This window comes from Chelonia mydas, chromosome 15, assembly GCF_015237465.2.
Source record: "Chelonia mydas isolate rCheMyd1 chromosome 15, rCheMyd1.pri.v2, whole genome shotgun sequence".
In the NCBI taxonomy this organism is placed as follows: Eukaryota; Metazoa; Chordata; order Testudines; family Cheloniidae; genus Chelonia; species Chelonia mydas.
The window spans coordinates 10,315,247-10,327,787 of NC_057856.1; the positions used below are offsets into that span (position 1 = coordinate 10,315,247).

The 12,541-nt window shown below is 43.6% G+C and overlaps 1 protein-coding gene and 1 long non-coding RNA gene across 5 annotated transcripts in view; one reads left to right on the forward strand and one right to left on the reverse strand.

Annotated features, from left to right (window-relative positions):
- The window catches only part of BICDL1 (BICD family like cargo adaptor 1), a 67,965-nt gene that overhangs the window by 16,938 nt on the left and 38,486 nt on the right, over positions 1-12,541 (forward strand). The gene's annotated exons all lie outside the window — the stretch shown is intronic.
- Positions 1-12,541, reverse strand: part of LOC119563769 — a 41,259-nt gene that overhangs the window by 15,024 nt on the left and 13,694 nt on the right. Inside the window, exons 6-7 of one of the 2 annotated variants that reach the window (XR_006285996.1) lie at positions 9,331-12,075; positions 9,060-9,159 (exon numbers count right to left, since the gene is read on the reverse strand). This is a non-coding gene — a long non-coding RNA (uncharacterized LOC119563769). Of the gene's footprint in view, positions 1-9,059; positions 12,076-12,541 lie in introns of both variants that reach the window. The other variant, XR_006285997.1, reaches the window with a different exon arrangement.

Sequence of the window (12,541 nt, forward strand, 5' to 3'; positions counted from 1 at the left end):
GCTATTACCAGCAGGAGAGTGAGTTTGTGTGTGTGGTTTTTGAAGGGGGGTGAGGGGGTGAGAGAACCTGGATTTCTGCAGGAAATGGCCCACATTGATTATCATATGCATTGTGAAGACAGTGGTCACTTTGGATGGTTATTACCAGCAAGAGAGTGAGTTTGTTTGTGGGAGGGCGGAGGGTGAGAAAACCTGGATTTGTGCTGGAAATGACCCAACTTGATGATCACTTTAGATAAGCTATTACCAGCAGGAGAGTGGGGTGGGAGGAGGCATTGTTTCATGGTGTCTGTGTATAAAATGTCTTGTGCGATTTCCACAGCATGCATCCCATGAAGTGAGCTGTAGCTCACGAAAGCTCATGCTCAAATAAATTGGTTAGTCTCTAAGGTGCCACAAGTCCTCCTTTTCTTTTTGCGAATACAGACTAACACGGCTGTTACTCTGAAACCTGTCATAGATTAGAATATTTTAATATAGCTCCTAGTGCAACACCAATAAGATGATGCATTGGGAGACCAAGTATTGGTTTCAAACAATTTTTTGAATTCTCCTCTTGATCTCCTGGAGATAGATAGATATAGCACGTAAATTCCTTAGCCTATAAAACACTAGGAGAAAAGGCCATGGATAAACCATTTTGAAACTTCAGCTTAGAAAACCTAGTGACCCATCACCCTTCCTGAGCAGTGTAACTTCAAGACAGAGTATTCAAGAATTAATGGAAGAACAGAATACAAAGATGATTTATCTATAGACTGACACCCATCATTACTGCAGTGGGAAACTACATGGACAACTTGGCCTAGGTTTGTGATTGAGTTAGTAGTAGGATTAAAGAACAGAGAGACGTTAACTATTAATGACACTCTTGCCTTTAAATCTGAGATATTAAAAAGCCAGGGGCATAGCTCCAGGGTACACCTCCAGGCATGCCGACCAATCCAGGAGGAAGGTTTTTTTAATCTTTACACCAAAGATACTACACAGGATGCAATGAAGAGACAGCTTATAGACCAAGACATCTCTTAATGAAGTCACAAAGAAACCAGTATTTATATATAACATGCACATTGTGAAAAATTCTGTATTCTTTGGACCAGCAGAATCTGTCTAAAAGTGCCCTGAAAAGGAAGGAGATTGCAATTTCTGCCCTTTTCATAGAATATCAGGGTTGGAAGGGACCTCAGGAGGTCATCTAGTCCAACCCCCTGCTCAAAACAGAACCAATCCCCAACTAAAGCATCCCAGCCAGGGCTTTGTCAAGCCTGATCTTAAAAACCTCTAAGGAAGGAGATTCTACCACCTCCCTAGGTAACCCATTCCAGTGCTTCACTACCCCCCTAGTGAAAAAGGTTTTCCTAATATCCAACCTAAACCTCCCCCACTGCAACTTGAGACCATTACTCCTCATTCTGTCATCTGGTACCACTGAGAACACTCTAGATCCATCCTCTTTGGAACCTCCTTTCAGGTAGTTGAAAGCAACTATCAAATCCCCCCTCATTCTTCTCTTCCGCAGACTAAACAATCCCAGTTCCCTTAGCCTCTCCTCATAAGTCATGTGCTCCAGCCCCCTAATCATTTTTGTTGCCCTTCACTGGATGCTTGCCAATTTTTCCACATCCTTCTTGTAGTGTGGGGCCCAAAACTGGACACAGTACTCCAGATGAGGCCTCACCAATGCCCAATAGAGGGGAATGAATTGTTTCATAACATACAGTGGGGGTCTAAAAGATATTGGGATATTTCTTCAAAACAAGGTGGTGTTTTGTTTTGTTTTTTTATTAGAAACTCAGGTCCTGTTTACCTTGGAAGATTCTGTGATGAGTGGAGAACTAGTGAAATGACCTCACAAGAATCATGCATGAAAGATTAGCAATTGAGAGGATGGCCTTCAGACAAAATTATTTTTTTTGTGAAATTGTAGTTAACTACAATGACTAATATTTTGGAGAAAGGAGATCCGTTGTTAAAGATACAACCACCTTGCTCCATTAGTCATCTTATGAAAGATGAAGAATACAATTCATCTGAAATAGCTATCTGATCCTTCAGCAAAACCATAGATCAGAGTGGACATTCCAGAGAGTTCTAAGATTTAAAAAAAAAAAAATCGGGTAGAGGGGTTGTGGGGGTGGAAACCAAGACTTTTTTTTTTAAATTTAAAAAGGACATATGCTTTGGAAATATTTTGTCCAGCCAAGCTGAGAGTAAAGTATGCAGGCATAAAGCATCTCTTTCCTGGGATGTAATAGCGAATGGAAAGTCAGGGAAAGGTTCCAAGGCAGATTGTTCCACCAGCTCTTGAGGAATATTATAAGCACTCTATATCAGCTTCATTTTACTTCGGACTCTTTTACATGATGCGGCAAGAAAAGTGTTCCTAAAACGGCAGTTATTCTAAAAGTTAACAGACTGATTCTCTTTAACACAATGTTTGTTTATAAAGTAGCTTTCATTGACCTTTTATAAAGGTCTACATTCACTGCAGTTAATAGTGTCAGTCTGCCTTTGTCTAGAAAAACGTAGATTTCTATTGACGGTTGTACTTCATGGCTAAGTGTTTGTTCCTTGCTGCCTGTCATACTTTATCTTTTGTCTTCTCTTCCCCTTAGCTAAATAGTTCGGATTTAAATACCAGATTAGCTATCCTTGGGTTTATAGGTTTGAGATATTAGTTTGTGGAGGCTGGTTACTGAAGAAAATGATTGTTGCAGCTATACCACTTTCTAAGAGGCTGCAAGGTGAGGTGGTAAGTGAGATTTAAAAAGAAAAAAACCCCTCAGTACTGAACCACTGTGGCATCAGGGAGCTCTGCGCTGTTCAAGGTCAAGCTTTTTGAGGAAGGCTAGTCCAGTGGTTTGGTCAATAGCCTAAGACTTGAGAGACCTGGGTTCAAGTCCTTGCTTTGCCACCGACTTCCTATATGACCATGGGGGAGTCATTTAGTCTTTCTGTGCCTCTGTTCTCCATTTGTAAAATGGGGATAATAGCACTGCCCTGCCTCAAGGGAGTGTTGAAAGGATAATACATTAAAGATTGTGAGGTGCTCAGATCCTCTGATAACGGGGATATTAAGTAGATCTTTTGGAAGAGATGCAAAACCGATTCTGCCTGCTTGTTGTTTTGAAGATCCTTCTAGACCCAGTAAGGTCTATTGCTAGACTCTCCATCTGCAACTCTGGCTCTTTCCTCATTCTGTTTCAGAGCAAAAAAAAAAAAAAAATCAATTTTTAGGGCACTTGTATCTGAAGCAACGAGTGCCTATAAAGCCTACACCAGAGATGCTGAGGCATGTTTTGACTAAAAGGATGCACACACACAAGAGGAAAATTTATATTTTTCAACCTTTAAAAACCAACTCCTAAGCACACCGATTGAGATTAAAAATTCAAATAACCTGCCTCAAGACACTTCACTCCTGCCTCCACATTGTGGATGAGATTTTATGCCCTTCACAAAAGGTGATGCTTCCAAGGGATGCCTTGTTTGTTCAGAACAACAGACACTTACTGGACATGAATTCCAAAGAGGTGAATGGAAAAGGATTTGTTTTATAGGGTGTGAAAGAAGAATTGAGGGATAGATGGGAACCCTGCTCAGCTGAGTCCAGGGACACTGCCCCATGTTTAAACTACTGTGTAAAGCTGACTTTCCATCTAGCCCCCTTGTTTGAACCCCCCTTAAAATGGAAGGAGTGAGGGGGCAGCTGTAGACAGTGGCACTGAGATTAGCAGCTGCTGCTATGAGCCTTCTGAAAAGCTCCTCCTAACCCAAGTACAGGGGATAAACCAGCTGATTTTCTTTGAAGCCTCCCACAATAGAAGGTGTTATCCAGCCCACCAGCTCATCACTGCTGCTTACTGAGATTAGCAGTGACAGAGAGATTGTCTGTGATGGACCAGCTGCTAATGACACATTCCTCCTCCCCCCACTTCAAGGAGAGTGATTTGTATCAAGTCTTAAACTTGGGGAATCCTCTCCCTGTTTCTTTTCTGCTTTACAATCCATACTCAAGGCCCTCTGTCATGGGCTGAGGAAAACTAAACTGGGCTAATGTTGAGGAAAACAAGTGAATTCTTTGTTGCTCACCAGCATTTCTCCTTAATCAGCCAGAGGGGTTGCATTTGCCTAACATGATGCATTCTTGTCTTGCCAAAGGCTGAAAGCTCTGTCTCCTGGGCACTCCCAGCCACTCCCAGCCTGGGGACTGGCTCACATGATAGCCATTGTGAGCTTTGTGCTAGTAGAGACTGTTCAAGTCAGGAGAGTGGGTAGCTTAGTTTGACTGGACATACTTGCATGCAAGCCACCCATTATAAAAGTTAACTCCTCCCACATACCTTGAAAAAAAAAAAAAATTTGCAAAGTTAGTGCCTGGAGCGGCCCATCTCACAGGTAGGAGGGAGAAATATAGTAGCTGGTAATCTCTCTAGGAAGCAATTTCCAAACCAACATTTATATGCACTCCCCACCCCAAAAAAACTGCCTTGAAACACCGGCAACACTTTCTCATAATATATGCAGATACATATTGTAGATACAGGATTTACATTCTCCCCCCCCCCCCCCCCAATACAAAGGGCAAACAGATGGTCACTGATCTCAGGACACTGATGCTTTGTCCCTCTAGCTGCATTACAGTAGATAAGGCAATGAAGGGCAACTTGGAAATGACAGGGCTAGGTTTCCCCCCATCTAGCTGCTGTTTTACATGGCAGATCAGTGATTTTGGACTCAATCTGAAATGAATCTTCCAAAATTCACCATGGAGGAGAGACATCTAAGTAAAAGCTGTTCACATCATGTATTTGTGGTACATTTAAACCAGCATCATCAGGCAACTATCCATAAATACCTTTCTCATATCTCTTGTCACACTAAGATAATGCCTCATCTGACAGTTACCATGGACACAAGTGTAATACTAGCAGGGATTAGCCCCAGTGAGCCTTATAACCTGGTGTAAATTCCTGCTCTGTGAAGTTACTGGAAAAGAAGAGCATTGACCAGCTGTAAGGAGGGGCACATGTCTCTCCCCTTCTGACAGGGTGGGAGGCCATGCCTCCTCACTGTTTCTCAAGCAGGGCGCAGCTCCCAGCTGGTGAGTCCACGTGGTGATTAATTCAAGTAGCAGTTAGTCCCTCTGCCCAGTCAGGGCAGTGAACAGTTAACAGGCCTGTCTGACAATCAGCCCAGGCCTTAATTAAGTCTTTCCACCCCAGTCCCTCAGTCAGGGCAATTCACAGTTTATAGCTCAGGTTGAGTCCATGTGATACAGCCCAGCAGGTCAGGGTGAGGAATTAGCTCTCAACTGGGAGCAACAGCAAATGCTCCTGGTGCCTTAGCTCCAGCAGGTGCCAGACCAATTCAGGCCTCTGAGTGGCGAGGTGGCCACCCTCCACAGGTGGGCTGCCCAGGGTAGGGGGATGCAGGCCCTCCCTCTCCACTGCACCCCAGCCCAGGGCCCTGTTAGTGGCGGAGTAGTTCACCACTAGGTCAGCAGGGATCCACCCACAACACTGTGGCCGGTTCACAATAATTCCACAGCCAAACCCTATTCAGCGTCCCTGGGCTCCTTCCTACCCTTTTCAGAGTAGCAGCCGTGTTAGTCTGTATTCGCAAAAAGAAAAGGAGTACTAGTGGCACCTTAGAGACTAACCAATTTATTTGAGCATTGGTTAGTCTCTAAGGTGCCATTAGTACTCCTTTTCTTTTTTCCTACCCTTTGGGGCACCTGGGTTCCAGGGTCATCTTTGGTCTCTCTGGGGTAAACAGCCAATGGCAGCCGCAGCAGTTCTGGGGTATTCAGTTTTAGGATGGTTCATCTGTGTTGCTGGTCGCCAGCAATTCCGGTAACTCCTCTGGTTGGGCAGCCATCTCCTTCAGCTCCAGGCCCCAGCAGCAAGGAAGAGAGATCCTGCTCCTCTAACAACCCTCTCCTTACTGAGCTAGGCGGCTGGCCTTTTATAGTCCAGCTTCCTGTCCCACCCCTCTGCTTCCAGCAGGGGCAGCCGCAGGTGGCCTGGTTCTGCCCACCAGGGGGCGATCTCTGGTCTTTCCCCTTCTGACAGGGTGGGAGGCCACATCTCCTCGCTGCACCAGGTTATGTTAAAAAGTGCTGCAGTGAGATTATTACTACCACCAATTCCAAAGCTCCTCTGTAAACTTGATGAAAGAGGGGAAAGCTAGTATTCTGTTTCCAAAAACTAGGGTTTGCACCTGCCCTCCCAGTTAACAGGCTCAAGGTGTGTGGATATACTTAATGCCTCACAGCTTGACGGGTAAAGGTGTATTTTGAATCAGCACTTGACAAAAGGCTTGTGCTGAAAAGTTGGACTTTAATATCTTTATCTCCTTAGTCCCTTGGTGCCAATGGATATCATGCTGGGAAGTTCCACATCCCCACAACAAGGGCTTAATGAACCTATGCTGCCCTTCTCCGCCTCTCCCTCCCTAACCTGTTAATTTCTGAATACTGTTCAGTCTGGGTTTGGATCACTCCTTGGTAATATGCACACAGGAGCAGCCTTAGCTGATACTATTTGTGTAAAGTCCTTCAGGGACCTTACACCAATGGAAGATCAGGCATAGAAGAGTTCCACGCCACAAAAACCCCTTCCTGATGTGCCCTGTCCTTTCCCTTACACCAAGGAGGGGACTGACTGGCACAGAAGATGACAGAACTGCCTCTGCCAGCTTTGCACCAGCAGAGAGTTCCTCTGCATAGGAGGATTTCTTCATTGGCTATGACCAGCCAGTTTCAAGGCCACTTTGAGATGCATGATAAGCAGAGCAAAGTGACTATAGCAGACCAGTGAATTCAGCCCACAGTATGCTTTCCACACACCTCCAGTATACATACTGCAGGTTCACATTCCTAAGATATGAAGCTCTTGAATTTTTCTTATTGGAAAAACAGCTTGGTAAGCAAACCAATAATTAAAATATTATATAGGCATCTCAGCCTTTATTAAATACAATAAGGTGACAGCAGACATGGCTTGTGGTGCACAAGTATTTAAACTAGTTGTCTCCTCTTCACAATCTATTCCCCTTTTGTTAAGTATTATTTGTGTCTTCATTTGTAATGTCTCAGCTTGGAGATCGTCTCTATAATTTGACATGACTACAAACTCTTTGAACAAGGACAAGTGAAAGAACACCTTTGTTTCATCAAAAATACTTTCCCTTGGCAATGTTAAAAGAAGTGTCTTTATAATTTAAGCACCAGTTTAAGAGTTCCTGTGTAGCTTTGTTTGACATTGCTGGAAATGGCTATCCTCTGTTTACTAACAGAATGGGCAGTAGCAGCGGAAGTTTCCCTTCCTCCTCCCACACTGTTTTACCAACATTCATAAATCCTGACCTGAATGGACCTGCTTTAAGGCTGAGAGTATGTGGTTCAGTTTCTGTAGCCTAATCAGTCTCTCTCTGCTGACATTACCAACAATGTTGGACAATTTATGTTAGAAACATGAGAACGCTTGGCCACTGGACTGAAACCACCACACTATTTTCATACAGGGCATCAAACAGCCAGACAACAATAACTTTTTATTATTGGTGACCATTTGATCTGACCTAGAAGTGAGAGGCTCTTTAAACCATTGTCTGTTGCTGCTATTTGGTGCTTTGTGTTTCAAACCATTTTAGAATAATGGAACAAAGTGACCTTCCAATATTATGTCCCATATTGGAGAAGCACGTTTCTGGGACATCCCTCAAGATAACTGTGGGATGCTCAACTCCACCAGACGTGTATCTTTCTGAATGGCATTTGTGTCTTTGTCCACCTTTTCTGGACATACTTAGTATGCTTGACAATAGAGGAGTGCATTTCTGAGTTGTCCCTGGGCAGGGGATGGCTTTATTGCAACAACAGGAACCAATGAAGTTTCTGTTTGTTCAATGGTTGAACTATATTTCTGGTGTGTTCAGTTTAACCATATCCAAGAAACATATATTGGAAGGTCCTTCATTCACAGTGAAGGACCTCTCTGGCACTTCCTGCATTTAGTGGTTTAAATGTTAAATCTACGCACAAGAGTAGCAATTTGCTATTCATGTTCTGATTTTGGTAGAGTTGTTGCAGACCGCCTTAGACTTTGCTGGGATTCATTGCCTGGACCCCAGGCCATCATGGAAATGAAATCATCTTCTAGGAATAGCCTAACTAATCCCAGCCACCTGCTTGCTGTCTATAACTACTGCCCTAGAGTGACCTGCTGGAACACTCCAGGGAAAGGGGGTGGGTGGGTGGAAAATCTTGTAATGCTGCCCTCTCCAATAAAGTCTCATGGTCCCTTTACCTCTCTGCTGTTTCTCTACTCTGTAAAGTGGCCATAACATCTAGTCAGCCTCCCAGGTGAGAGAGAATTAAAGTAGGACAACACTTTGCAAATGTTAAGTGCTGTTGTATGCACACTTTATTATCAGGGTGATTTTATTCTGTCATCACCCATCTTGACCCCGAGACCAGACACAATGTTCTAACTTCTTAGCGATCCACTATGGGTGGAGCAGGGGAAAGGAAAGAAAGATGGGGTTTGATATTCTTCAGGGGAAAGCTGTGGTCTTCATGGGTACAAAGGTCCATAGCTGAAGGAGGAGTGAGAGGTTTCTCCCACAGACCCCTTCAATGTGAGACACTCTTACGCACCTGCCCTGATGGGACTAAACACACTTCCGTATACAGGAAAAAGGAGACCACCAATGACAATGAGGCACTAAAGTTAAAACTAATAAAAAGGAATTACTTTTTTACACAATGCACAGTTGGCCTATAGAACTCATTGTCACCAAGATATCTGAGGGCCAGAGTTTACCAGGATTCTAAAAAGAATTGGACTTTTATACTGATGATTCAAATGTCCAAAGTTACAATAAGAAATATTTTTTTTCTTCAGTACCTAGGAAAGGATGTAAGCCCTCACATCTAAGGGCATAAACCAGCCTCTAACTGATCCAGCTTAGAAACTGTATCTGTGGGCAAGTTATAGAAGGAGGAACTCACTGCTTGTATACCCCTCACAGCTGAGCATATCAACTCTTACCTGTTTGGCACCTTCAACCAACACTCACTCTGGTCCTGCATTGGTCTGCTTCCTCTCATGACTCAGCTCTCCAGCCAGGTCACATTTAGTCCAGGGATATCTAAAAGTTCAACAAAAACAAATGTGTAATTTCTCCATCTGGTCTGCCACCCTCCATTCTGGACACAGTGGTCTTTATATGCTTTTCTCAGAGCTTCCAGTAGTCCATAGCCCCTTCTCAGGGGGCTCACACCACCACAGTACTGGCTGGTAGGAACGCAGGCCCACTTACAACACTAGATTCCAGCTCAGGGACCCTAGCACAGGCAGTCCAGGTTCACTCCAGCAGACTCCTTGCTACCACCTCTCTTGACTTCTACCTACCACGCCTGTCTCCTCACCTTGCAAGAGCTTTCCTAATCCCTACCAGGGGACTGACTTTAAAGTTTCTCCCTACTACCCCTAGCTATGCCACATTTCCTCTCTTTAAAGTAACCACCCAGCTTCTCAGCAGCTCTGTTTCATCATTAATTAGGTCTGGCCCACCCTCCAGGTGCAACCAAGTGAGTTAATTAGCCTCTCCAGCCCATATTAACTCTTTCACCACCTGTGTGCAGTAGGCACCCCATCACAGCAAGTAATACCATAATTGCCTATTGCAGGATTTCTTGCACCTTCCTTTCAAGTATATGGTATTGGCCAATGTTGGAGATAGGAATTCCCATACCAAATCAGACCCATGGTCTGTCTAGTCAGTATCTATCTTCCTATAAAGAACTATAGTATGTCTAATATTCCTTTCCCTTCTCTTGCTCCTCAGCTCCCACGATGATGAGTGTCATGTAAAAACCTAGATAAACAAAATAGGCCATATACTTGACCCCCATGCAGACACTTTCCACCGGTCGGGTGGCACAAAAGGACTGGAAAGCTACCATGGTCAGGGTCTTACCCGGGAATCCTTGAGTGTTGTTGTGTAGCCGTCCATCTGCCACTACCATGCCCATGACACAGGGGGCGTGACTGGAGCATGCTGTGCGTAAGCAATCCTCTGTCATTAATGGCAATGTAAGCTAAAGCATCTCTGAAACTTTCACTAGGGGCCAAACCAGGGCTGGCTTTCCCAGGAAATGCAAAAGGGGCATAGAGCTACCTTTCTGCCTCCACCTCAGGTCCTGCACTGAATGCAGCTTGGTTGTACTGGGCCCAAAAAAGTGGTGTTGGTGCTGTTCCTTTAAAATTAAAGAGAGAATGAAAACAGAAGGAATGATGGCACCTGAAGTTCCTGTGACAAACTAGGAGATCAGAGAGAGGATTATCTGAGGGGATAGGGATAGAAAAGAACTAAACAGGGAGGAAGGCAAAAAAAAAAAAAAAGGAGGGAGGAACAGAGAGGAGAAACCAAAATGTATGAGGGAACATAGAAAAGAGTTAAAGCAACTGAAACCAGACAAAGATTTGAAAATACAGATTGAACCCATGAAGAAGTTCAACAGAGAGTCTATACACTGAGACCTATTATTTACTCCAGTTTTCTATGGAGTAATATGGTTTGTTAAAAATAAGCCTAACCTTAGGTAGCAAAGTTATACATAGCCACACATTACACAAATATGCCTGGATGGCCATGGTAAGGGAAGCCTATGCACGTTTAAATCTCCCCCAAGAGCAAATTTCTGAGCTAGTGAGGGAGAGGACTCCAGGTTTACCCCAGGCCAGAAAAACAGTCCAGTCAGTGGGCCAGAAAAAGGGGGCTGACATGTAAGCAGCATATTGATAAGTGGGACATGTGAGTAGGGATAAAAGAGGCTGAGTCTGAGTGTAAGGAAGGTGTAATTCTATTTCCTAACATGGTTCTATAAGGCTATTGTCCCATTCACACTCCAAAAATCAGCTGTGCTAGAACATGGATGCACCTAACTGTGTCAAACAGCTACGCACTGGTGCTTTTAGAATTGTTAGTGTAGCTTAGGCCTATATTGTTGTAACCAGCATGCTGAAGGGCTGGAAGAAAGTGTAAGCTGCACCATCTTAGATACATTCAGCCCCATATTTGGGCACGCAGTGCTATGATACACCTATTCTTCCTACCAAAAACTCATGCATGTACAGAGAAATATCAGCCACATCCCAGCCTGGAATGCAGAATAAAGTTTTCTCTTCTGACATTGATCACATTAATCTTGCTTTTCACTAACAGGAGATATACAGTATGAGAGGAAAAGAAAAATATTAATTTAAACGCAGCATTGCTATGTCAGATCCCAGTTGAAAAGCCTATTGTAGTTTCTTAAGAATTAGTGTACTAGATCAGTGTGCTCTCAAAATGTGGAATAATCTGCATGCTTTCCCCTATGAGGTTAGTCTTGTTTCTCCATTTAAATAAAAATAGTAACAATAAATGAACTTCCATGGAAAAGGAAACAAAGGAAATGCAAATTGCCAGAATTAAAAAAAAAACTTTCCAAAAATAAATCTGATTCTAACTGTATGTGAGCATGAAATCTCCCTGCTACCAGTTAAGAGGAGCTGACACAGCCACACAATTACTTTGTCTGTTTTATTCAGCTTTCATTTCAGTTGTTGTCCTCTTAAAATATTTCTTTTTATTTAGTTAGATTTGTAGAAACAGACACATGAGGCGCCTATCCTAAGCTCCAGGCAGCCTTGACAATTATTTAAAAGCACAATTAAACAAAGATAATAGCAGCAGCAGCCTCCTCTATCTACTACAACAGCAAATGGTTAAACCTTGCAGCAAAGGAATAAATAAGAAAAATGCCCCATACTCCCTATAAATACCCCATGCCCCTTCAGCAACATCCTACTCCCCAAAAGCCACCACGGAATGAGGAACCTTGCAGCGTGCCCTAAAGAGCAATAGGACTGAGCCACTTCAGGTCCCCACCCAGGACAAAGAGTCCAAGTAGGTGGTGCTTGAGGAATATAAATCATATTCCTCAGTCTGATCTTGCCAGCTGTGCCAGGAAGCTGTCTTCGTCAGGGACTGGAGCACATGCTATCAGATCTCCATCTGCTGGGAAAGGACAATATGTTAGTAGCAGTATAGGGATGGAGGGCATCCTTTTTGAAGTGGGCAAATAGGGTGACATAAAACAGAGACACCATTGTATAATCCCCACTGTGCTTGGGTTGATAATATTTTGAATCTGAGATCTGGACAATGTCCTCAGATTCCTCTCTACCCAATTGACTTGGTAGGAATGACTTCACTGCTGATAAGTACACAGAAAGCTAGAGTGCAGTGTGCTGCTTTGAGCATTTGTGCCTCTTTCACCCACTCCAAACTGAACCTGTTTGGTCTATGACTACTGAAAACACTCAGTATGTCCGAGCTCAGTGTTGTCAAGAAGCAGCAAATTTAGTGCTTCTAAAACAGTTCAAAAACAATTACATTTATCCTTCTAGAGCAGATCTCTGCTCCTACTGAGCCATTCGGGGGAGGTTTTTACATTAAACAATAACAGAGCCTGACCTACATT